The sequence below is a fragment of the Salmo trutta genome, chromosome 36 (assembly GCF_901001165.1).
Source record: "Salmo trutta chromosome 36, fSalTru1.1, whole genome shotgun sequence".
Taxonomy (NCBI): domain Eukaryota; kingdom Metazoa; phylum Chordata; class Actinopteri; order Salmoniformes; family Salmonidae; genus Salmo; species Salmo trutta.
This window is the reverse complement of record NC_042992.1, coordinates 9,721,480-9,748,559: the sequence shown is the minus strand read 5'-3', so window position 1 is coordinate 9,748,559 and position 27,080 is coordinate 9,721,480. Positions and strand designations below refer to the sequence as shown.

Sequence of the window (27,080 nt, the reverse complement as noted above, 5' to 3'; positions counted from 1 at the left end):
CTGTCTGAATTCCATTGGTCAGGCTATTCTGTTATACCATACTGTCTGAATTCCATTGGTCAGGCTATTCTGTAATACCATACTGTCTGAATTCCATTGGTCAGGCTATTCTGTAATACCATACTGTCTGAATTCCATTGGTCAGGCTATTCTGTAATACCATACTGTCTGAATTCCATTGGTCAGGCTATTATGTTATACCATACTGTCTGAATTCCATTGGTCAGGCTATTCTGTAATACCATACTGTCTGAATTCCATTGGTCAGGCTATTCTGTAATACCATACTGTCTGAATTCCATTGGTCAGGCTATTCTGTAATACCATACTGTCTGAATTCCATTGGTCAAGCTATTCTGTAATACCATACTGTCTGAATTCCATTGGTCAAGCTATTCTGTAATACCATACTGTCTGAATTCCATTGGTCAGGCTATTCTGTTATACCATACTGTCTGAATTCCATTGGTCAGGCTATTCTGTTATACCATACTGTCTGAATTCCATTGGTCAAGCTATTCTGTTATACCATACTGTCTGAATTACCACCCAATATATAAGCTTGATGTACTACATTTTTTGTAAATTATGTAATTGTAAACAAACACTGTATAGCTTCAAAGCATGGTTAAAACTATATTTCGACCTCATTGATGGCCAATCCTTGCATCCATAACTCCAACTTTGAATTTGAGAGTGGTCAGCGAGCTCCCGAGCAGCGCAGCGGTCTAAGGCACTGCACCTCAGTGCTAGAGGTATCACTACAGACCCTGGTTCAATTCCAGGCTGTATCACAACTGGCCTCAATTGGGAGTACTATAGGGCGGCGCACAATTGGCCCAGCGTCGTCCGGGTTAGGGTTTGGCTGGTGTAGGCCGCAATTGCAAATAAGGATTTGTTCTTAAACTGACTTGCCTAGTTAAATAAAGGTTCAATTAAAAAATGTATCCAGCCCCACCTCTGAGCAACAAAACATTTCTTGGTGTCAGCTTTGTCGATGTTTGAATCTCAGATTGCCACTTTAATGAATGTTTGAATTATTACAGATTTCCCCTTGAGGAGAATAAAACTTGACCACCTGTAAGACTGAACCAGTGTGCGTTTCAGTTCCTCATCATTCCACTTCAGCATGCCAACTGTACATTTGAGAATTTTAAGTGTTTTTGACATAATGTATGTTTGAATGGGTTTTGTTTCTCGTTAACCATCATACTACCAACATATTTTACATATATGGATTACCAACTGTATTACCAATTTTAACCCCAAGAAGAAATTATTTGAAAATCATAGCAAAATGTAGCAAAACTTAATTCTTATTATATGTAAATAATGTCATCTGAAATGTAAAAAATAACCAAAACAGACAATTTAATTTACATTTAATTTGCATATTCTGTAAAACAAAAATCAGATTTTTTACTTAAATAATGTGCAGCTTTTTTCCAAAGTACAATCCACATTAGTACTAAAAAGATGATTTAACATCATTTGATTGTAGTATCATTTCACTTTTAGAATTTTGAAATGTGTGGTAAAAACGACTGCCATTTAAAGGGGCAGTAACCAAGATTTGAAATATACTTAATTTTCATTGATCTCATCCATTTATCCTGAGAGACATTGACCAAAAAAAATACCTTTGTTTTCTTTATTTACTTACACCAGAGCCAGCATTAGCATTACTGCTAGTGAAACAATGGGAGTAGTAAGGCCTATGGCAGAATGCTTCAAAAAGCATGCCCAAATCATCAAAATCACTACAAACCAAATGGTATAGCAACCCAAATACAATATTGCAATTACATAATATTGGAGGATATTATAGGAATTCTGGTATCTAAATAACATTTCCGGTATAATTATTTTTTTCAGAGAATACACACCAAAACAACCCTGTGTACATTTAGAGAGTAGCTGGTTTCTGTATTATAGTTCAACCATGTATTCATACCATTGACAGACTTTTATGAGTTGTTTTGAGTGCAACTAAGCATACATGCTCCTCCCTTTATGAGTTGTTTTGACTGCAACTAAGCATACAGGGGCTTGCGAAAGTATTCACCCCCCCTTGGCATTTTTCCTATTTTGTTGCCTTACAACCTGGAATTAAAATGGATTTTTGGGAGTTATCATCATTTGATTTATACAAAATGCCTACCACTTTGAAGATGCAAAATATTTTTTATTGCGAAAGAAACAAGAAATAACACAAAAAAAACTGAAAACCTGAGCGTGCATAACTATTCACCCCCCCCCCCCCCCCCCCCCCAAGTCAATACTTTGAAGAGCCACCTTTTGCAGCAATTACAGCTGCAAGTCTCTTGGGGTATGTCTCTATAAGCTTGGCACATCTAGCCACTGGGATTTTTTGCCCATTCTTCAAGGCAAAACTGATCCAGCTCCTTCAAGTTGGATGGGTTCCGCTGGTGTACAGCAATCTTTAAGTCATACCACAGATTCTCAATTGGATTGAGGTCTGGGCTTTGACTAGGCCATTCCAAGACATTTAAATGTTTCCCCTTAAACCACTCGAGCGTTGCTTTAGCAGTATGCTTAGGGTCATTGTCCTGCTGGAAGGTGAACCTCCGTCCCAGTCTCAAATCTCTCAAAGACTGAAACAGGTTTCCCTCAAGAATTTCCCTGTATTTAGCGCCATCCATCATTCCTTCAATTCTGACCAGTTTCCCAGTCCCTGCCGATGAAAAACATCCCCACAGCATGATGCTGCCACCACCATGCTTCACTGTGGGGATGATGTTCTCGGGGTGATGAGAGGTGTTGGGTTTGCGCCAGACATAGCGTTTTCCTTGATGGCCAAAAAACTCAATTTTAGTCTCATCTGACCAGAGTACCTTCTTCCATATGTTTGGTGAGTCTCCCACATGCCTTTTGGCAAACACCAAATGTGTTTGCTTATTTTCTTTTTTAAGCAATGGCTTTTTTCTGGCCACCCTTCCCTAAAGCCTAGCTTTGTGGAGTGTACAGCTTAAAGTGGTCCTATGGACAGATACTCCAATCTCCACTGTGGAGCTTTGCCGCTCCTTCAGGGTTATCTTTGGTCTCTTTGTTGCCTCTCTGATGAATGCCCTCCTTGCCTGGTCTGTAAGTTTTGGTGGGCGGCCCTCTTTTGGCAGGTTTGTTGTGGTGCCATATTCTTTAAATTTTTTAATACTGGATTTAATTTTTGCTCTGTGGGATGTTCAAGGTTTTGGATATTTTTTTATAACCCAACCCTGATCTGTACTTCCCCACAACTTTGTCCCTGACCTGTTTGGAGAGCTCCTTGGTCTTCATGGTGCTCCTTGTTTAGTGGTGTTGCAGACTCTGGGGCCTTTCAGAACAGGTGTATATATACTGAGATCATGTGACAGATCATGTGACACTTAGATTGCACACAGGTGGACTAATTATGTGACTTCTGAAGGTAATTGGTTGCAATAGATCTTATTTAGGGACTTCGTAGCAAAGAGGGTGAATACATATGCACACACCACTTTTCCATTTTTAACTTTTTAGCATTTTTTTAAACACGTTTCCTTTCACTTCACCAATTGACTATTTTGTGTGTCCATTACATGAAATCCAAATAAAAATCAATTTAAATGACAGGTTGTAATGCAACAAAATAGGAAAAACGCCAAGGGGGATGAATACTTTTGCAAGGCACTGTATATCTAAAATAATTTAGATTTTGTACATGGTCATACCTAGTTAAAACCATAGGTGAGGACATGGTGCTCCATCTAGGCAGGTGATGTCTATCAGGTCAAGATCACGCCTACAGATCCCCCTCCACCCTCTGAAGATATAACTTAATATTATGTTTCCAGAGAAACCTGGATTCAAACAAATACATTTTTAGATTTGCCCTACAACAACTACTTTTTGGAGAATACACACCAATACTCTGTGTAGATTTAGTCTATCTGAGTTCTGTATTTTTGTAATATCAATATTTATACCATTGGCAGATTTTTATATGCACAAAAATTATGTAATTTTGGTTTTGTACTTAGTCATATGATACATGGTATAGAAAAGTACAATCTTAGCTCGACTCTATGGGGTGCATTCATTCACACAGCGCATTCAGAAAGTATTCAGACCCCTTTTTCCACATTTTGTTACATTACAGCCTTATTCTAAAATTGATTAAATCATTTTTTCCCCCTCATCAATCTACACACAAAACCTCATGACAACAAAGCAAAAATGTTTTTTTTTTTAATTTTAGCAAATTTATATGAAAATACAAATCTGAAAAATCACATTTCCATACACTACCAGTTAAAAGTTTAAGAACGCCTACTCATTCAAGGGATTTTCTTTATTTTTTACTATTTTCTACATTGTAGAATAGTGAATACATCAAACTATGAAATAACACATGAGGTAACCAAAAACAAGTGTTAAACAAATCCAAAACATTTTATATTTGAGATTCTTAAAAAAGCCACCCTTTGCCTTGATGACAGCTTTGCACAGTCTTGGCATTCCCTCAACCATCTTCACCTGGAATGCTTTTCCAACAGTCTTGAAGGAGTTCCCATATATGCTGAGCACATGTTGGCTGCTTTTCCTTCACTCTGCGGTCCAACTCATCCCAAACCATCTCAACTTGGTTGAGGTCGGGAGATTGTGGAGGCCAGGTCATCTGATGCGGCACTCCATCACTCTCCTTCTTGGTAAAATAGCTCTTACAGCGCCTGGAGGTGTGTTGGGTCATTGTTCTGTTGAAAAACAAATTATAGACCCACTAAGCCCAAACCAGATGGGATGGCGTATCACTGCAGAATGCTGTGGTAGCCATGCTGGTTAAATGTGCCTTGAATTCTAAATAAATCATGATAGTGTCACCAGCAAAGCACCCCCACCCCATCACACCTCCTCCTCCATGCTTCACGGTGGGATCCACACATGCAGAGATCCTCCAGTCACCTACTCTACATCTCACATAGACACGGCTACTTTGAAGAATCCAAAATATATTTTGATTTGTTTAACACTTTTTTTGGTTACTACATGATTCCATATGTGCTATTTCATAGTTTTGATGTCTTCACTATTATTCTACAACGTAGAAAATAGTACAAATAAAGAAAAACCCTTGAATTAGTGGGTGTGTCCGAACTTCTGACTGTACCTGTATGTAAATGAGATATTTGTGTATTAACATAACACTCAGGTTCAACGTGTCATAACACTCAGGTTCAACGTGTCATAACACTCAGGTTCAACGTGTCATAACACTCAGGTTCAACGTGTCATAACACTCAGGTTCAACGTGTCATAACACTCAGGTTCAACGTGTCATAACACTCAGGTTCAACGGGTCATAACACTCAGGTTCAACGGGTCATAACACTCAGGTTCAACGGGTCATAACACTCAGGTTCAACGTGTCATAACACTCAGGTTCAACGTGTCATAACACTCAGGTTCAACGGGTCATAACACTCAGGTTCAACGGGTCATAACACTCAGGTTCAACGTGTCATAACACTCAGGTTCAACGTGTCATAACACTCAGGTTCAACGTGTCATAACACTCAGGTTCAACGTGTCATAACACTCAGGTTCAACGGGTCATAACACTCAGGTTCAACGTGTCATAACACTCAGGTTCAACGTGTCATAACACTCAGGTTCAACGTGTCATAACACTCAGGTTCAACGTGTCATAACACTCAGGTTCAACGTGTCATAAACACTCAGGTTCAACGTGTCATAACACTCAGGTTCAACGTGTCATAACACTCAGGTTCAACGTGTCATAACACTCAGGTTCAACGTGTCATAACACTCAGGTTCAACGTGTCATAACACTCAGGTTCAACGGGTCATAACACTCAGGTTCAACGGGTCATAACACTCAGGTTCAACGTGTCATAACACTCAGGTTCAACGTGTCATAACACTCAGGTTCAACGTGTCATAACACTCAGGTTCAACGGGTCATAACACTCAGGTTCAACGGGTCATAACACTCAGGTTCAACGTGTCATAACACTCAGGTTCAACGTGTCATAACACTCAGGTTCAACGGGTCATAACACTCAGGTTCAACGTGTCATAACACTCAGGTTCAACGTGTCATAACACTCAGGTTCAACGTGTCATAACACTCAGGTTCAACGTGTCATAACACTCAGGTTCAACGGGTCATAACACTCAGGTTCAACGTGTCATAACACTCAGGTTCAACGGGTCATAACACTCAGGTTCAACGTGTCATAACACTCAGGTTCAACGTGTCATAACACTCAGGTTCAACATGTCATAACACTCAGGTTCAACGTTGAGCAGCCTAGAGGGAGAGACGGACAGAGACACAGGGTCACACTCGGACAAAAATGAGCGAGCACACACACACACACACACACACACACACACACACACACACACACACACACACACACACACACAAACAATGTTGTGTATCGAACGTTCCATTATGCTACAATGCTGATATAGATAAGCCACAAGCCTAACACATCCCTGTCCTCTAGTGTGTTTACTGTCCCGTGGTGTAGGGGGCCTAGATCACAACCTTCTCTAATACAACACACACAACCTTCTCTAATACAACACATCCCTGTCCTCTAGTGTGTTTTACTGTCCCGTGGTGTAGGGGGTCTAGATCACAACCTTCTCTAATACAACACACACAACCTTCTCTAATACAACACACACAACCTTCTCTAATACAACACACACAACCTTCTCTAATACAACACACACAACCTTCTCTAATACAACACATCCCTGTCCTCTAGTGTGTTTTACTGTCCCGTGGTGTAGGGGGTCGAGATCACAACCTTCTCTAATACAACACACACAACCTTCTCTAATACAACACACAGAACCTTCTCTAATACAACACACACAACGTTCTCTAATACAACACACACAACCTTCTCTAATACAACACACACAACTTTCTCTAATACAACACACACAACCTTCTTTAATACAACACACACAACCTTCTCTAATACAACACACACACAACCTTCTCTAATACAACACACACAACCTTCTCTAATACAACACACACAACCTTCTCTAATACAACACACACAACCTTCTCTAATACAACACACACAACCTTCTCTAATACAACACATCCCTGTCCTCTAGTGTGTTTTACTGTCCCGTGGTGTAGGGGGTCTAGATCACAACCTTCTCTAATACAACACACACAACCTTCTCTAATACAACACACACAACCTTCTCTAATACAACACACACAACCTTCTCTAATACAACACATCCCTGTCCTCTAGTGTGTTTTACTGTCCCGTGTTGTAGGGGGTCGAGATCACAACCTTCTCTAATACAACACACACAACCTTCTCTAATACAACACACACAACGTTCTCTAATACAACACACACAACCTTCTCTAATACAACACATCCCTGTCCTCTAGTGTGTTTTACTGTCCCGTGGTGTAGGGGGTCGAGATCACAACCTTCTCTAATACAACACACACAACCTTCTCTAATACAACACACACAACCTTCTCTAATACAACACACACAACCTTCTCTAATACAACACACACAACCTTCTCTAATACAACACACACAACCTTCTCTAATACAACACACACACAACCTTCTCTAATACAACACACACAACCTTCTCTAATACAACACACACTCACACACAACGTTCTCTGTGTTGCAACACATGTCACATTGCTCTTATTTCAGACTCTAATAACACACACACACACACACACACACACACACACACACACACACACACACACACACACACACACACACACACACACACACACACACACACACACACTTCCAGTACATAGTTTGGAGTATCAGCTGTCCTTCAGCACGTTGTAACAGTCCATCCTCTTGATGGGGAACAGCTGAGATCCTCCCAGGGTGTAGACAGCATTATCCCAGAACACCGCTGTGGCATCACGAAGCTTCTCAAACGGACGCGTGTGCATGTACCTTGGGGTTGAAGTATCTGCAGGACTGTGGATGGGAGCCTCCAAACAGGGCAATCCTGTAGTAGTGTTTCTTATGTCCCGGTTGACTGTTCTCTCCCAACTCCTGACGATCCAGCATCCCACCTGAACACACAGGAGAGGTTACACATGGAGGGAGAGAGATATGTTATAGAGGTAAGAAAGAAAGAAACAATATTACATGGCAGAATAGGTGAGAAACACCTCACTAGTAAATGCGAGGCTGAAAGAAATAGCTGGCGGCTGCACCACTCTGAATCACATCACGTAGAGTACCCTGCAGAAAACACTGTTAGACACAAGCTCTCTCTCACACACACACCTGTGTCCTCAGGTTGTACATGACGCCCATGATACTGGACAGGAAACTAAACTCGCCTTTAGAAGCCAACTTACATTTTACATTTTAGTCATTTAGCAGACGCTCTTATCCAGAGCGACTTACAGTAAGTAGTGAATGCATACATTTCATCAAAAAATATGTTTTTCCTACTGGTCCCCCGTGGGAATCGAACCCACAACCCTGGCGTTGCAAACACTATGCTCTACCAACAGAGCCACATTCTTCTTCTGGGAACCTTAAGCTGAGTGTTTGTCTCCTGTTGCAGCTGCTGAAGCCATACTGGTGCTGGCCTTAGCTGCTAGCTACATTAGTTGGCCAGTTATGGGTCTATATTTTCTAAATAATAATGTATAAGCAGACTAGTTGCAATAGCAGCTATAACTCCCACTGCTGCTGCCAAAGTCCACTCCACAGTACAGCCTGTTTGTTTTGGTGTTAGCAGTTATGCTCATTTAGCTTGCTATAGAGTGCGTGCAGCTAAACGCGAGCAACACATGCATGTCCAGCTTGTACACACACTAATCTTGATGTTGCCTCGCTGGATGTAAACCACTGGGCTATAATATTACTTTAGTTTGCTGACATGATAAGTTATGTGTAAGCTAGCCGGTTAGCACTGCTCAGTTTCTCCTTTCTTCTGGGTTCCTGTTGAGGTAAAATCAGTTGCAGTGGCTGTCAAATATCGCCCTCTAGCGTCGGTTTACAGACCGCCTCTGCTTGTCTCTTTTCATTCTGGGCTACTTGCTGCAGATAGGCCTACCGTTTTGTCGTTTCATAAATGTACTACTTAAAATGACGGCTCTGACGTGTCAAATGTCTGTTTACTGTTGAACGCTAAAATGTATCGCTATGCATGTCACAGTTCCAGTGTATCAGCTGGGTGCACCTGTCCTGTCTGTGTCCCCAGCTAGAAAACCTTTTCGCAAAACCAGTCCCATGACCGGTCCAGTGTATCAGCTGGGTGCACCTGTCCTGTCTGTGTCCACAGCTAGAAAACCTTTCCACAGAACCTTTCCGCAAAACCAGTCCCATGACCAGTCCAGTGTATCAGCTGGGTGCACCTGTCCTGTTCCGCAAAACCTTTCCGCAAAACCAGTCCCATGACCGGTCCAGTGTATCAGCTGGGTGCACCTGTCCTGTCTGTGTCCACAGCTAGAAAACCTTTCCGCAAAATCAGTCCCATGACCGGTGACGTCACCGGGACTACGGGCAGAGGTGACCTGGATACACAGAGAGAGAAAGAGAGATTGTGGAGAAAAACGAATAAAGAGAGATTGATTGCGGGGATTAACTGTTGGGTCTCTCGGGATCATTTCAGCGAGAATGTCTGTGCTATTCTGTTGCTGTGTCTCTCCTTCCCGAAGACAATGACGAGGTATTGTATTGGAACAGGAAAGAAACATGATGTATTGTCTGGGGTTAGACTACACAGTAAAAAAAGTAGCCTATAACTTTATTTTTAGCGGGGAAACATCATTTGTGGAATCAGACACAAAACCACGGACGGCAGGTAGTCAGCCTATCGGTTAAGAGGTTGATCCATTAACCGAATCCCCGAGCTGACTAGGTGAAAAATCTGCTCTTGAGCAGGAGGAAGGTTAACCATAATTGCTCCTGTAAATTGCTCTGGATAAGAGCGTCTGCTAAATTACTCAAATGTAAAAATATTCACTCATGCATTAGGCTACTTTCATATAATAAGCTTGATCAGATCATATTTACAACAAACCAATGTAATAGTGCGCTACACATGACCTACATGTTTCTGCATCAGGAAGTGTTATGCCACAATATTACCCACTACTGAATATAATAGGTCTATTGTTACAGTGTTTTAGACATTGATTGGATTTGTATAACCCGCCCATACCTCACTCACACAGTGGAATGTGTGTTACAGAGACAGCCTCTACTTCACACCAAGCCTTCAAAATCAGCTAAACCAGAGTCGGCCAGACAGCCTCTACTTCACACCAAGCCTTCAAAATCAGCTAAACCAGAGTCGGCCAGACAGCCTCGACCAGCACCCACAGGTTCAATCACACATATTACCATCATATAACAAGTGTGTGTGTGTGTGTGTGCGTGTACATACGTACGTTATTGTGTGTGTGTGTGTGTGTGTGTGTGTGTGTGTGTGTGTGTGTGTGTGTGTGTGTGTGTGTGTGTGTGTGTGTGTGTGTGTTTCAGTGAGTCGGTTGGTTTCAGTGAGTCGGTTGGTCCCAAAGGGTGTGTGTGTGTTATTGACTCTGTGTGTGTGTGTGTTTCAGTGAGACAGAGTGGTCGGTTGGTTCCGAAGCGTGAGACTTGGACCAGCGGTTCTCTGATGTAGCCGTGACGTTCAACCAACAACAGGAGAGCTATGATGCCATGAAGGAACGCATCATCTCTCTGCGACGCACCTACGACTGTAACAATGACAGCAACCTGACTCTTACAGAGTGTGTGAGGAAGATTAAAGAGGAGCACAGTGAGACACACACACACATTTGTTTTAGTATCCTTGTGAAGACCAAACAATTGATTCCCATTCAAAATCCTATTTTCCCTAACTCCTAACCCTAACTCCTTACCCTAACCCTTAACCTAACCCTAACTCCTAACCCTAACTCCTAACCCTAACCCTTACCCTAACCCTTAACCTAACCCTAACTCCTAACCCTAACCCTAACTCCTAACCCTAACTCCTAACCCTAACCCCTTACCCTAACTCCTAACCCTAACCCCTAACCCTAACCCTTAACCTAACCCTAACCCTAACCCTAACCCTTAACCTAACCCTAACTCCTAACCCTAACTCCTTAACCTAACCCTAACCCTTACCCTAACCCTAACTCCTAACCCTAACCCCTAACCCTAACCCTTAACCTAACCCTAACCCTAACCCTAACCCTTAACCTAACCCTAACTCCTAACCCTAACTCCTTAACCTAACCCTAACCCTTAACCTAACCCTAACTCCTAACCCTAACCCCTTAACCTAACCCTAACCCTTACCCTAACCCTTAACCTAACCCTAACTCCTAACCCTAACCCCTTACCCTAACTCCTAACCCTAACCCCTAACCCTAACCCTTACCCTAACCCCTAACCCTAACCCTTAACCTAACCCTAACTCCTAACCCTAACTCCTTACCCTAACCCCTAACCCTAACCCCTTACCCTAACCCCTAACCCTAACCCCTTACCCTAACCCCTAACCCTAACCCCTTACCCTAACCCTAACCCTAACCCTTAACCTAACCCTAACTCCTAACCCTAACTCCTTACCCTAACCCCTAACCCTAACCCCTTACCCTAACCCCTTACCCTAACCCCTAACCCTAACTCCTAACCCTAATTGTAACCCTAACCTAAAATAGCCTTTTTCCTTGTGGAGACCGGATAAATGTCCCCACTTGTCCTTGTTTTACTATCATTGTGAGGACTTCTGGTCCCCACGAGGTTAGTGAAACCAACCCAAAAAACATGCAGGCATAACAGAGCCCTGCCAGTCCTCTCTCTCTCTCTTCCTGGCCTCACAGTTCCAACTCCATCATCAAGTTCGCTGACGACACGACAGTTGTAGGCCTGATTACCAACAACGACGAGACGGCCTACAGAGAGGATGTAAGCACTCTGACGGCATGGTGCCATTTAAACGTTTCTCCCTCAACGGCAGCAAAACAAAGGAGCTGATTGTGGACTTCAGGAGGAACCAGGCTAGGCATGCCCATCCTTATCAACTGGGCCGCCGCAGAGACGGTCAAAACGACCAAGTTCCTAGGCGTACACATCTCCGAGGAGCTGAAATGGTCAACCCACATGGATATCGTGGTGAAGAAAGCACGACAGCGACTCTTCAACCTTAGGACATTCTACTTCTCACTTCCCCCCCTGCTGCTCCCCCCCATGGACATTCCCTCTGGAACATTCCCCCCCCCCCATGGACATTCCCTCTGGAACATCCCCCCCCCCCCCCCATGGACATTCCCTCTGGAACATTCCACCCCCCCCCCCCCACCCCCCCATGGACATTCCCTCTGGAACATTCCACCCCCCCATGGACATTCCCTCTGGAACATTCCACCCCCTCATGGACATTCCCTCTGGAACATTCCCCCCCCCCCCATGGACATTCCCTCTGGAACATTCCCCCCCCAAGGACATTCCCTCTGGAACATTCCACCCCCCATGGACATTTGTCATTATTACAGTTAAATATGTCTATATTATTATTTTACATTTTGTTATTATTGTTTCATTAACTACTCTTTTTGACCTGCACCGTTGGAGCTCAGAGCTTAATAATTAACTGTACCCTGTGCAAGTGACATATAAACTCATCTAATCTAATCTACCCCCGCTCACTCCCACTCCCTTCCATACGACAGGTAAAGTGTAAGTCTACAGATGAAGGCTTATAACCTCTCTCTCTCTCTCTCTCTCTCTCTCTCTCTCTCTCTAGAGGACAGTTGGTGTGTAACCATGGGGATGAAGGGGTATGACTTCTCTCTCTCAGTGGTTCCGCTGAGGTCTGCGGTCGAGGAAGAGGAGTCTCCGCCTAGCCGCCTCCGATTAGCTCAGGAGGAGCTCTGGGCCATTTCCCTGGGCGCCAAAGCGATAAGCGCTGCTGGGACCAAGCTCCAGGAGCTGATAGGCTGGCTGCTGAGTGGGGGGAGCGAATGGTGGAGCAGGTCAGGGAGGCGGCACCAACCCATCAGGACCGCTGTAGACTGGAGGAGAGAACCTGATTGAGACCATGCAGGAAGTGAGAAGGGCGAGGGAGCTTTCACTAAGTTACCGCCAGCGGGCTGGAGAGGTCCAAACTGAGGCTGCACAGGTAGCAGGACTGGCCTGACACACACTGTGGAAACCCACCTGTGGCTCCCCCAAAACGTAGCAGTTTCTGCAGCCCACTCAGACACTCTTCTGCCATGTTACATAGCCTGTTTATACACTTATGGTTGAGTTATGAGTAGTTCTACTGTTGTGGCCAATAGTTAGGCTACACTCTAGGCCTAATTGCCATTGAAACCTATAGGCCTAAGATGGCCGCCAGCTGCAAGGTAATTTAGATATTCAATTTGGCACCGGCTGCCATATGTTACCGCATCGACAATATTGAAATACTGCTAGTTTTTAATTAAACTGCCTTTTTCGTCAGCACGCTAGGCTAGCTAATGCTAAAGCAACCCATTGGATCCCACAACACTTCCGGAAGCTACTCACCCCAATGTTAGGCATTGTATTTTAATGGAAAGCAATGGGCTGCTTTAGCATTAGCTAGCCTAGCATGAGGAGGAAAAAGGCAGTCTACTTGAAAACTAGCAGTATTGCTATATTCTCGATTTGTCGTTTCTTGATATTGAGATAATTAGGAGTAAGCTACAACAACATCTTCCATCCCTGAATTGAGGTACATTTTTGAGCCATATCACTCTATTATCCAGGTAGTATTTTTCCCTGTATAGCTATTCCCCTCTGTAATGTATACATTTACATTTATGTCATTTAGCAGACGCTCTTATCCAGAGCGACTTACAAATTGGTGCATTCACCTTATGATATCCAGTGGAACAACCACTTTACAATAGTACATCTATATCTTGATTTTTTTTGGGGGGGGGGTAGAAGGATTACTTTATCCTATCCCAGGTATTCCTTAAAGAGGTGGGGTTTCAGGTGTCTCCGGAAGGTGGTGATTGACTCCGCTGTCCTGGCGTCGTGAGGGAGCTTGTTCCACCATTGGGGTGCCAGAGCAGCGAACAGTTTTGACTGGGCTGAGCGGGAACTGTGCTTCCGCAGAGGTAGGGAGGCGAGCAGGCCAGAGGTGGATGAATGCAGTGCCCTTCTTTGGGTGTAGGGCCTGATCAGAGCCTGAAGGTACGGAGGTGCCGTTCCCCTCACAGCTCCGTAGGCAAGCACCATGGTCTTGTAGCGGATGCGAGCTTCAACTGGAAGCCAGTGGAGTGTGCGGAGGAGCAGGGTGACGTGCAAGAACTTGGGAAGGTTGAACACCAGACGGGCTGCGGCGTTCTGGATGAGTTGTAAGGGTTTAATGGCACAGGCAGGGAGCCCCGCCAGCAGCGAGTTGCAGTAATCCAGACGGGAGATGACAAGTGCCTGGATTAGGACCTGCGCCGCTTCCTGTGTAATACATAATTTGTCTCTTCCTTTATAGTCATTCCCCTCTATCCAGGGACCTAGTGCTGTTGTTCCTCTATCTGGGGACCTAGTGCTGTTAATCCTCTATCCAGAGACCTAGTGCTGTTAATCCTCTATCCAGGGACCTAGTGCTGTTGTTCCTCTATCCAGGGACCTAGTGCTGTTGTTCCTCTATCCAGGGACCTAGTGCTGTTATTCCTCTATCTGGGGACCTAGTGCTGTTGTTCCTCTATCCAGAGACCTAGTGCTGTTGTTCCTCTATCCAGAGACCTAGTGCTGTTGTTCCTCTATCCAGGGACCTAGTGCTGTTGTTCCTCTATCTGGGGACCTAGTGCTGTTGTTCCTCTATCCAGAGACCTAGTGCTGTTGTTCCTCTATCCAGGGACCTAGTGCTGTTATTCCTCTATCCAGGGACCTAGTGCTGTTGTTCCTCTATCTGGGGACCTAGTGCTGTTGTTCCTCTATCCAGGGACCTAGTGCTGTTGTTCCTCTATCCAGGGACCTAGTGCTGTTGTTCCTCTATCCAGGGACCTAGTGCTGTTATTCCTCTATCCAGGGACCTAGTGCTGTTGTTCCTCTATCTGGGGACCTAGTGCTGTTGTTCCTCTATCCAGAGACCTAGTGCTGTTATTCCTCTATCCAGGGACCTAGTGCTGTTGTTCCTCTATCCAGGGACCTAGTGCTGTTGTTCCTCTATCCAGGGACCTAGTGCTGTTGTTCCTCTATCCAGGGACCTAGTGCTGTTGTTCCTCTATCTGGGGACCTAGTGCTGTTATTCCTCTATCCAGGGACCTAGTGCTGTTGTTCCTCTATCCAGGGACCTAGTGCTGTTATTCCTCTATCTGGGGACCTAGTGCTGTTATTCCTCTATCTGGGGACCTAGTGCTGTTGTTCCTCTATCTGGGGACCTAGTGCTATTAATCCTCTATCCAGAGACCTAGTGCTGTTGTTCCTCTATCCAGGGACCTAGTGCTGTTGTTCCTCTATCCAGGGACCTAGTGCTATTAATCCTCTATCCAGAGACCTAGTGCTGTTGTTCCTCTATCTGGGGACCTAGTGCTATTAATCCTCTATCCAGAGACCTAGTGCTGTTGTTCCTCTATCCAGGGACCTAGTGCTATTAATCCTCTATCCAGAGACCCAGCGCTGTGGTTCCTTACACCTTGCACTGGTAACTCTATGGGTCCACCTCTTATCGGATGGTAATCTCTTTCACACACACTGAGAGGAGAGAGACCTCTGGGGACACTGACCTCTGGGTCACTTTTAATTATTTTGGGAATCAATGTAGGCTATTTTTACTATCATGTAAAAAGCACACTATGGACCTACACTGTTAGAAAACACTCTCCTGCAGGTTTCGGCTGGTCTTGGAGTGCCACAGATTATGACTGGTTATAGATAGTGTTTAAGTATTGTATTGTGAGTATGTCTATGAACTAGTTAGAGAAATTAGCTGAGATATATCCTGATTTATTCTGGACAGGAATTCCTATTCTGAATACTATTCTAATCAAACACTGTTCATTAAACCACTGTCAATTTTAGAGATCATGTTAGGGTTTCTTCTGTGTTAATACTGTATGTTATTGTGTTTTATAACAAATTAAAACTGCACTCTGTTGTTAGTGTCTTAAGATTTGTATGAACATGTTTGAGTGACATAGCGGAGTATTAGAACATGGTACACTGCACCTCTAAACCACTTAGCACACAGAGAATCCTTATTGGTACTGACAGGACCCCGCAGCAGGACAGGGAGATATAGGGAGGGAGGGACTGTGTGGGGGGGGGGTTAAGGGTGGGAGAGAGATGTGTGTGTGATTGAGAGAGAGTGAGAGAAAAAGGGAGATGAGAAGATGGAGGAAAAGCTTTGCTACTGACATGTTGCACTGTAGTGTGGACAAGGACAAGACAGTTCATGTGTCTGGTCAATCATTTACATCATGTATTAGTTCAAATGTTACTGCAATTATCTGAAAGGCGTTTTTCTGCAGCGTTAACCGTTGCAGGACCATTAGCTATGCACATCTTACACTGCACCTCATAAACTACTGGCAGATGGAGGCTTGTCTATGAATGTACCAAAATTTACATAATATATTTCCAGAGTTACTTTTTACATCAACCTGGTATAATTATTATTAAACCATTATATTTTTCTGGTTAATAACAATTATATAATGTAAGTTAATAGGCCTTGCAGTGATAACCATGTAGATAACATTTATAATACAGCATATTAAAAATACATACCCTTTAAAGAGTTGAGAACATTGTATACTTTCCCTTTTAAAATCACATATAAAGATGAATTTCAATGTTACAAATATCAGATATTATATAAAACAAAATGGTTCATCACTAGCTGTTCTGGAGGGGGGGGGGGGTGCAGTGCCCCTGTGACAACAATTTTGGACCCCCTTGTGGCCCCCCTAAATGTGGAGTATGAAATAATGTTTACATAACACATTTTTGCTATCGTTCTTTTTTTTACATCTGTTATAAGACAGTGGCAACGATGATGATTATGAACATGGTCTTTTGCCTGCTAATGCCTGCAATGCAGTGAAGAACACGATATGACAACAATAACGTCTAATGTAACTGGCCCCTCTTAATGGCCCCAGCTTGGCCCCCCCAGTTAAAATGGTCTAGATCCGCCACTGTGGTTCGTACACGACCAGTGTCTCTTCCTCTTCCCATGGTCTGCTCTGACTGTCAGAGATGACAGCGACAATCCACCGTATTTGCGGAAATTATGATGTCCCGCCCCTATACCAAATTGCATTGGTCGCTATTTCTGGAGGCGTGGGGGTTACGTTTTATACTGTTTGACCATTTGCTCACATGCCTGTCATTCCGAATTAATCCTCGAATTCAAGCTAGTAGGAATTGTGGTCGTAAATGAAGATGTAGGTTGATAAATGATTTAGATTAGTGGATTTGTGGAGTAATTGATAGCTACCCATATGCCTGGACGGAACAATAGTGGACTTGGAGACAAAGGAAATCACGAGATAGCATGATAGTAAGTAAATAATACATTTTTTTTCCCTCCAGCTAGCTCGTCTTCTTGGAGAGGCCATTCTGACTGCATGCACATTTTCAGTTTGAAATCTGACTGAGTTGGCGATTCTGCTCTGGGAAGCAAATATAGCTAACTAAAGTAGTTAGTCCTACTAGCGACCTCACACAAAGTAGTTTGCAATAACTGTTAGGTAAAGTAGCTATCTACAATAGGAAGCTAGCTAGCGGATTTCTGTAGAGCTCACTGGCGAAGCTTTGATAACTAGGAGTCATGCCAACTACCGTTAGCATCTACTGTAGCTAACTAACGTCGAGTTAAACTGTGTCAGGCGTTGAGTTCAAACAAGCTCATTAGTAACTTCGTTTCGTGACTAGGTTGGCAAGATTAGTACAGTTAGCTAATTTAGCAACTAGTTTACTGTCATTGGCGTGACAAGCCCAGGTGGCTTCCGTAATCAGACGGCTGTCAAAGTTTGTCCTTCAGCTAGCTAACAAGTCATTTATACCCTAGTCTTATTTCAGTCTGGTTTAGTCTCCATATGATGTAGCTAATCGATTTGATTATGATTTGTATTGTAGTGACGGTCAACTAGCTACTGCTTAGTGTTTATGCCAGTAGATATTGTGGCTGTTACACTGATCAATAGTCTTGTAGCATCGATCTGCGGTGGATACCACAGACCCAGGAAGGGTGGGTATCCTTTGTGTAAAGATCCAACAGGAATCTGTTCCAAAAACGTCGTAAAGTACAAGGTCGCCAACAAACAACTCATACAAAGTAGCACGATCAATTCACCTAGTTAACTAGCTGCCGAATAGGCATCAACTCACCACCTAACTTATTATTAATGTTTGTCCAGAGGCAACCAGAGGGAGGACAGACATTTTTCGGAAAAAACGTGGTGATTGAAAACTTAATGAAGTAGCCCACTCCCTATCCGGTATCTTATTCTGCCGCTGTACGAAAGTAGTTTTTGGAACAGATTCCTGTTGGAACTTTACACACATTATACCCACCCGACTCACCACTGTAGAGGTGTACACACACAGTCCCTCTGCTACAGGGCAGTTCCACAGTAATGGAATTACACTTTGACTCAGATTTTTCACTTTAAAATGTATGCCAAACAAAAACCATTGATTTCGAAGTTTAACAAACCATGCACAAGGACTACTTGGAATAATTTACACGGACATTTTCACAACACATTTACTGGAAGAATTGTGCTGAAGCACATTTTTGTAAATCTCCCTCCGTTTTTATGCGACCACGTTTTTTTCAAAAACTCTTGAAATATCTGCATCAAATTAAGATTCAAAGATGTCTGCAGAAAGAACGTGGTGTCGGCTATGACATGACACTTGAGTTTTGGGGGAAAAAAACGATGGTTATTGAACACTACAATAAGTGAAGTGGATTTACATCTGGTAAAGGAATAAGATCATGTGACCCTTATCTGTACTACGCATAAATATATAATTATGGATATGAATATCATAATGTATCTTCAATAGGTACACAAAGGTAGAAATATTCAATATCTGTCTTTTGCATATTTGGGTATTCTACAAACTGGCTATTTATTATAATGAGCTCCTCCCCGAAATAAGACCATGACAAAGACGGTACAGTACTGCTTCTCCAATGCAAATCCCAGATCACAAATGTAGGCGACGCCATGGCGACGTTGGCTAGCTAAACTCGGGCGTAGGCCCGACAACGTGTTTCTAACGGTCGTATTGTGCTGGACTGCGCATGTGCAGGCCATCAAATCAAAGGCACTCCTTTAAATATAAAGTTGATTTTGACAACAAAAACAAAAAATGTCAGTTTGTCACTCACGAGGTAGGAGTAATAATAAGTTCAGCTACTTGAGACATTGGCTGGAATCTAGGTTGTGGCTTTAGACAACTAAAGGAACAGTGTTTCACTTCTCTCCTTGACTTCTCCAAGTCCAAACCCCGGCCTGCTCTGCTTCACAAGTGTTCCTGGAAGTCTCGCGATGTTGCACCTCTTGGTTTAGAAACTCTGTGACCACGGTCTGTACCAGACCAAATTTGAACCAATCACAGTACAGTAGAGTACAGTACATACAGTGAAGTAGATATGTTCAGTACAATACACTACATTGTACTGCACCAGGGGTCTCATTAATGCAGAATTCTGTGTTTTTAACGCAAAAAGATTTTAAAACGCATATGAAATGTGTTTTCTATGAAGGAAAGCTAAAGTTGCACATCCCTGATTAGTTTATTGATGCAAAAAAAACACTGACTTTCAATATGAAACACAGGTGACGAGTTCTAAACGCAAATTTGTTGATGGTCTGCGACCTCTGCTGTACTGAACTCTACTGTAAAGTAATGTATAGTACTGAACTCTACTGTAAAGTAATGTATAGTACTGTGCTCTACTGTAAAGTAATGTATACTACTGTGCTCTACTGTAAAGTAATGTATAGCACTGTGCTCTACTGTAAAGTAATGTATAGCACTGTGCTCTACTGTAAAGTATAGTACTGTGCTCTACTGTAAAGCATAGTACTGTGCTCTACTGTAAAGTAATGTATACTACTGTGCTCTACTGTAATTACTGTGCTGACCGAACTTGTGAAACGGACTTCTATCATTGGTTCAGATTTAGTCGGGCCAGAGCAGACTGACCAAATTTCAACTACTTTTAAACGTTCCTGGACGTCCGGTGTCGTCGGTGCTCAGTGGCTGAGGATGCTTATTACAGTAAACGGGGAGAGTTATGAGCTGAACATAACAGTATGCCAGTGGAAGGGAGGACAGTAGCAGGTGATCCAACTGGTTTGTAACTACTATAATTTCTTATTGTAGCCAATTCAATTGCAGTAAGATAATTCATAGTTTTAATCCCTTAATAATTCATAAACTTCATATCAGCAAAATAAAAAATTAAACTAATTGGTAGGTCTACCTTCACTTGTTACTTCTGTGATCTTTCATTATCCTCCCTCCACATGAGGGAGAGACATTATAAAATATCTTCAAGGGATGTGGGTTTTTGGTAACAGAATTACAAGGCAATGTTTCTTAAACTTACAGAAAGCAGAAACATTTATCTAAAACTTAATGTGTTGATAGTAGTTGGCAGGGGACTTTGGGCTCCCGAGAGGCGTAGCGGTCTAAGGCACTGCATCTCAGTGCTGGAGGCGTCACTACAGACCCTGGTTCGATTCCAGGCTCCATCACAACCGGCCGTGATTTGGGAGTCCCATAGGGCTGCGCACAATTTGCCCAGCGTATTCAGGGTTTGGTCGGGGTACGCCGTCATTGTAAATAAGAATTTGTTCTTAACTGACTTGCCTAGTTAAATAAAAGGTTAAATAAAATAAAAAAATCGACATTGTTTTGATGTATTTCTAATACAGTAAGACTTTTTCTAGTGGATGTTGTCTAAGACCCCTTTTCCATCTGTTTGACCAGAAATCAAAGCCTTATTCCTAGGAAAATGTATATATTCCTTAATATCTCTAAAATATAGACTCTCTTATCTTTCATTTGACACCCGTTCATGGCTCCTGAAAGGAGAGAGCTTGGCCTAACAGCAGTATGAGGAGAGGGCGCCCAGTAAATATGATCAGAGCTAAGCCTATACTGTGGTTCCTGAATTAAAAGTTGACATTATGCTGTGGTGCATTGAGGTACACTATGGTATTGTACGGTATTGACGTTATGCTGTGGTGCACTATGGTATAGTACGGTATTGACTTTATGCTGTGGGGCACTATGGTATTGACGTTATGCTGTGGGGCACTATGGTATAGTACGGTATTGACGTTATGCTGTGGTGCACTATGGTATTGACGTTATGTTGTGGGGCACTATGGTATAGTACGGTATTGACGTTATGCTGTGGGGCACTATGGTATAGTACGGTATTGACTTTATGTGGGGGGCACTATGGTATAGTACGGTATTGACGTTAGGCTGTGGTGCACTATGGTATAGTACGGTATTGACGTTATGCTGTGGTGCACTATGGTATAGTACGGTATTGACGTTATGCTGTGGTACACTATGGTATAGTACGGTATTGACGTTATGCTGTGGTGCACTATGGTATAGTACGGTATTGACGTTATGCTGTGGTGCACTATGGTATAGTACGGTATTGACGTTATGCTGTGGTGCACTATGGTATTGACGTTATGCTGTGGTGCACTATGGTATAGTACGGTATTGACGTTATGCTGTGGTGCACTATGGTATAGTACGGTATTGACGTTATGCTGTGGTGCACTATGGTATAGTACGGTATTGACGTTATGCTGTGGGGCACTATGGTATTGACGTTATGCTGTGGTGCACTATGGTATAGTACGGTATTGACGTTATGCTGTGGTGCACTATGGTATAGTACGGTATTGACGTTATGCTGTGGTGCACTATGGTATAGTACGGTATTGACGTTATGCTGTGGTGCACTATGGTATAGTACGGTATTCAGTGTAAAGTGTTGGTACTCAGGCGCTATTGCTTCTCTCCTCATTGAATGAATTAGGTGAATTGATGAATGAGTGATGGAAACCAAATAGGAACTGATAAATGTACACGACTTCACCATTTTGAAATTGAATGAACTGAATAATGATGAAGAAGAAGAAGAGGGTGATTTTTTTTAATTTTTAATTTAGAACAATAGTGTAAAAATAGCAGGAAACGGATGTCCGTGCCTGGTCAGCTGGTTTCTCTTCTCTGACACCACTAATCCAGCTGTAGGTGAAGCTTTATCCTTAGGAAGCACACAGTTACCGGGTCAACAGTAGGCTGTTTACTTGCCTCCCAAGGGGAGTGTGACCTCTTTGAAGCGATGGAGGAAAATCAACAAGATCCCCAAGTATTCTTTCACAATAACTGGCCTTACGGTATCTGCAGTTTTGAGCTGTGAAATGTCCCACTCTGTGGTGAATAGCATCCTCTTCACAAGCACCCACTCTTTGTTTATGTAATGGGCTGTAAGGCACAAGTGTTCTATTTTTAGAAAATTGTCAGTCCACATGTCAAGTGTAATTACACCTTTACCCAAGTTCTCTGAAGTCCGGGACCACCCGCCAGCTGATTTATTTTTTGGGGCCGATGCAGGTCTCTAGTGGTAGAAGAGATTGTTTCTATCAGAGTCCTTTACATCCCCCAGTAATTTAGTTTAATAGTTCGGGCTAGGTGTGGAAATTCCCCAATTTGTGCCACAGTTTAGGCTACTGATAGATGCTGCGGTCAGTCATCTGAGCGAGGATAGGAGCGAGGGTTTTAACCTTCCCCAATGAATGGTTATGGAATGTTACTGAATAGATAACAAGAATATAAATAAACATCTGGTGGCATCAAATCAGATTTTATGTCACATGCGACGAATATATGTGGTGTAGATCTTCCCGTGCTTGTTTACGACCCCGTCTTCCCAACAATCAACAGTTGTGCATTATGAGTCTGACAGCACAGTGGGTCGTCGAGGATTTCCTACTGAGGAAAGCCGTACTGCATGCTCAAGAATGTGCTGGTTCTCATACCGCTGCTGCCATTTCAATGGCATTTGAGAACATGTTTGAAACTTGGAAACATTTGAACACACCCCGGTATTCATTTGACATTTTAGTCATTTAGCAGACGCTCTTATCCAGAGCGACTTACAGTAGTGAATACATGCATTTCATTTTCATTTCATGCATTTTTTTTTTTTGTACTGGCCCCCCGTGGGAATCGAACCCACAACCCTGGCGTTGCACACGCCATGCTGGCGTTGCAAACACCATGCTCTACCAACTGAGCCACAGGGAAGGCATATTCCATCTGTTTAAACTGTTTAAACGTTTTGCTCACATCCTCAACAGTGAGAGCACACAGACATCTGGAAAAATAGGGTCTTTCACACAGGGCACAGTGTTCTATTCTTCACCGTGTAAAAAGGCATTTAGCTTGTTTGGGAGAACTGCTTCGCTGGGCAACTCATGGCTGCGTTTCCCTTTTTATAATCCGTTGTTGTCTGCTCTGCCACCCAGGACGATCATCGGAGCGGTCTAATAGGATTCCACCTTCCTTCTAAACTGCCCTTTTATTTGTAGAGTTCCATGTCTCGTCGAAGGTCATAGCGAGCTTTCTTGTGCGTCCGTGTCCCATTCCTTGAAAGCGGAAGCTCTAGCCTGTATCCCGACCTGTATCCCGACCTGTATCCCGGCCTGTATCCCACCGGCCTGTATCCCACCGGCCTGTATCCCACCGGCCTGTATCCCACCGGCCTGTATCCCACCGGCCTGTATCCCAATGGCCTGTATCCCACCGGCCTGTATCCCACCGGCCTGTATCCCACCGGCCTGTATCCCACCAGCCTCCCAGCCTGTATCCCACCGGCCTGTATCCCACCGGCCTGTATCCCACCGGCCTGTATCCCACCGGCCTGTATCCCACCGGCCTGTATCCCACCGGCCTGTATCCCACCGGCCTGTATCCCACCAGCCTGTATCCCACCGGCCTGTATCCCACCGGCCTGTATCCCACCGGCCTGTATCCCACCAGCCTGTATCCCACCAGCCTCCCAGCCTGTATCCCACCGGCCTGTATCCCACCGGCCTGTATCCCACCAGCCTGTATCCCACCAGCCTGTATCCCACCAGCCTGTATCCCACCAGCCTGTATCCCACCAGCCTGTATCCCACCAGCCTGTATCCCAACCTGTATCCCACCAGCCTGTATCCCAACCTGTATCCCAGCCTGTATCCCAGCCTGTATCCCACCAGCCTGTATCCCAGCCTGTATCCCAGCCTGTATCCCACCAGCCTGTATCCCAGCCTGTATCCCAGCCTGTATATTGCCTGTATCCCAGCCTGTATCCCACCAGCCTGTATCCCACCAGCCTGTATCCCACCAGCCTGTATCCCAGCCTGTATATTGCCTGTATCCCAACCTGTATCCCAGCCTGTATCCCACCAGCCTGTATCCCAGCCTGTATATTGCCTGTATCCCAGCCTGTATCCCACCAGCCTGTATCCCACCAGCCTGTATCCCACCAGCCTGTATCCCACCAGCCTGTATCCCACCAGCCTGTATCCCACCAGCCTGTATCCCACCAGCCTGTATCCCGGCCTGTATCCCGGCCTGTATCCCGGGCCTGTATCCCGGGCCTGTATCCCGGCCTGTATCCCGGCCTGTATCCCGGCCTGTATCCCAGCCTGTATATTGCCTGTACTTCATGGTTTTTGGTTTGGATACATTCTTAATCACTGTGGGGAGAACATCCTCTATGCACTTATTGAACTCAACGCTATCGGATGAATCGCGGGAACGTCAAATGTTATGTTCCTTTTGATGGAATAGAAGGAAGGCCCTTCTTGCAATGTCTCTCAGATCGTTCACAGCTTTGTGGAAGTTACCTGTGGCGTTGATGTTTAGGCCGAGGTATGTATAGTTTTTTGTGTACTCTAGGACAACGGTGTCTAGATAGAATTTGTATTTGTTGTCCTGGCAACTGGACCTTCTTTGGAACACCATTATTTTGGACTTACTGAGATTCACTGTCAGGGCCCAGGTCTGTCAGGGCCCAGGTCTGTCAGAATCTGTGCAGATTCTGGTGCAGTAGCACCAGATCATCAGCAAACAGTAGACATTTGACTTCAGATTCTAGTAGGGTGAGGTCGGGTGCTGCAGACTGTTCTAGTGCACTCGCCAATTCTCTCTCGCTCTTTCTCTCGCTCTTTCTCTCGGTCTCTTTTCTGTTTCTACAGGAAAAAACATCTGGTGAAGCACTTTCTTCTCACCTCCAAGCTCTCCAAAACAGGGTGTTCTGATTGGTCCATTCACTTCCTGGCTTTTGTTCCTGTCTGATAACATGCCAGAGCAGCGTTTGCTTGTCCTGTCCATTTTCACAGCACTTGTTCACTTCCCTTCATGGTTTTATAAGGAAAAAGACTGGTGTAGACAAGCCCATGTTTACACCAATCCAGGTTTATGTGGGTGGGGTGGGGAGGAGTGTGTTATTTGGGAGAAAGGACAGAGAATTGGGACTCATTAGAGTGTGAGTATGGGTTAGGAGGTGAGGTCATGGTGACTGAGGTGTCTGGGAATGGAGTGTGTGTGTGTGTGTGTGTGAGAGACTGGGAACAGTGTGTGTGTGTGTGTGTGGGAGAGACTGGGAACAGTGTGTGTGTGTGTGTGTGTGAGAGACTGGGAATGGAGTGTGTGTGTGTGTGAGAGACTGGGAATGGAGTGTGTGTGTGTGTGTGTGTGTGTGTGAGAGACTGGGAATGGAGTGTGTGTGTGTGTGTGTGTGTGTGTGTGTGTGTGAGAGACTGGGAATGGAGTGTGTGTGTGTGGGAGAGACTGGGAATGGAGTGTGTGTGTGTGGGAGAGACTGGGAATGGAGTGTGTGTGTGTGTGAGAGACTGGGAATGGAGTGTGTGTGTGTGAGAGAGAGACTGGGAATGGAGTGTGTGTGTGTGTGGGAGAGACTGGGAATGGAGTGTGTGTGTGTGTGTGTGTGTGTGTGTGTGTGTGTGTGTGAGAGACTGGGAATGGAGTGTGTGTGTGTGGGAGAGACTGGGAATGGAGTGTGTGTGTGTGTGTGTGTGTGTGTGTGTGTGTGTGTGTGTGTGGGAGAGACTGGGAATGGAGTGTGTGTGTGTGGGAGAGACTGGGAATGGAGTGTGTGTGTGTGTGGGAGAGACTGGGAATGGAGTGTGTGTGTGTGTGGGAGAGACTGGGAATGGAGTGTGTGTGTGTGTGGGAGAGACTGGGAATGGAGTGTGTGTGTGTGGGAGAGACTGGGAATGGAGTGTGTGTGTGTGTGTGGGAGAGACTGGGAATGGAGTGTGTGTGTGTGTGTGGGAGAGACTGGGAATGGAGTGTGTGTGTGTGTGTGGGAGAGACTGGGAATGGAGTGTGTGTGTGGGAGTGGGAGAGACTGGGAATGGAGTGTGTGTGTGTGGGAGAGACTGGGAATGGAGTTTGTGTGTGTGTGTGTGTGTGTGTGTGTGTGAGAGACTGGGAATGGAGTGTGTGTGTGTGAGAGAGAGACTGGGAATGGAGTGTGTGTGTGTGTGTGTGTGTGGGAGAGAGAGACTGGGAATGGAGTGTGTGTGTGAGAGACTGGGAATGGTGTGTGTGTGTGAGAGACTGGGAATGGAGTGTGTGTGAGACTGGGAATGGAGTGTGTGTGTGTGAGACAGGGAATGGAGTGTGTTTGTGACTGGGAATGGTGTGTGTGTGTGTGTGTGTGACTGGGAATGGAGTGTGTGTGTGTGTGTGTGTGTGTGTGTGTGTGTGTGTGTGTGTGTGTGACTGGGAATGGTGTGTGTGTGTGTGTGACTGGGAATGGAGTCTGTGTGTGACTGGGAATGGTGTGTGTGTGTGTGTGTGACTGGGAATGGAGTGTGTGTGTGTGTGTGACTGGGAATGGAGTGTGTGTGTGTGTGTGTGTGTGTGAGAGAGACTGGGAATGGTGTGTGTGTGTGTGTGTGTGTGTGTGTGAGAGACTGGGAATGGAGTGTGTGTGTGTGTGTGTGTGTGTGTGTGTGTGTGTGTGTGTGTGTGTGACTGGGA

The 27,080-nt window shown here is 44.4% G+C and overlaps 1 protein-coding gene across 2 annotated transcripts in view; it reads left to right on the top strand.

Moving 5' to 3' along the window:
• The first annotated feature begins 17,339 nt into the window (after nt 1–17,339).
• The window catches only part of LOC115175365 (hyccin-like), a 30,029-nt gene continuing 20,288 nt past the window's right edge, over nt 17,340–27,080 (top strand). The window contains exon 1 of one of the 2 annotated variants that reach the window (XM_029734588.1): nt 17,340–17,523. The gene's annotated coding sequence lies outside the window, so the exon portion shown is untranslated. The remainder of the gene's footprint in view (nt 17,524–27,080) is intronic. The other variant, XM_029734587.1, reaches the window with a different exon arrangement.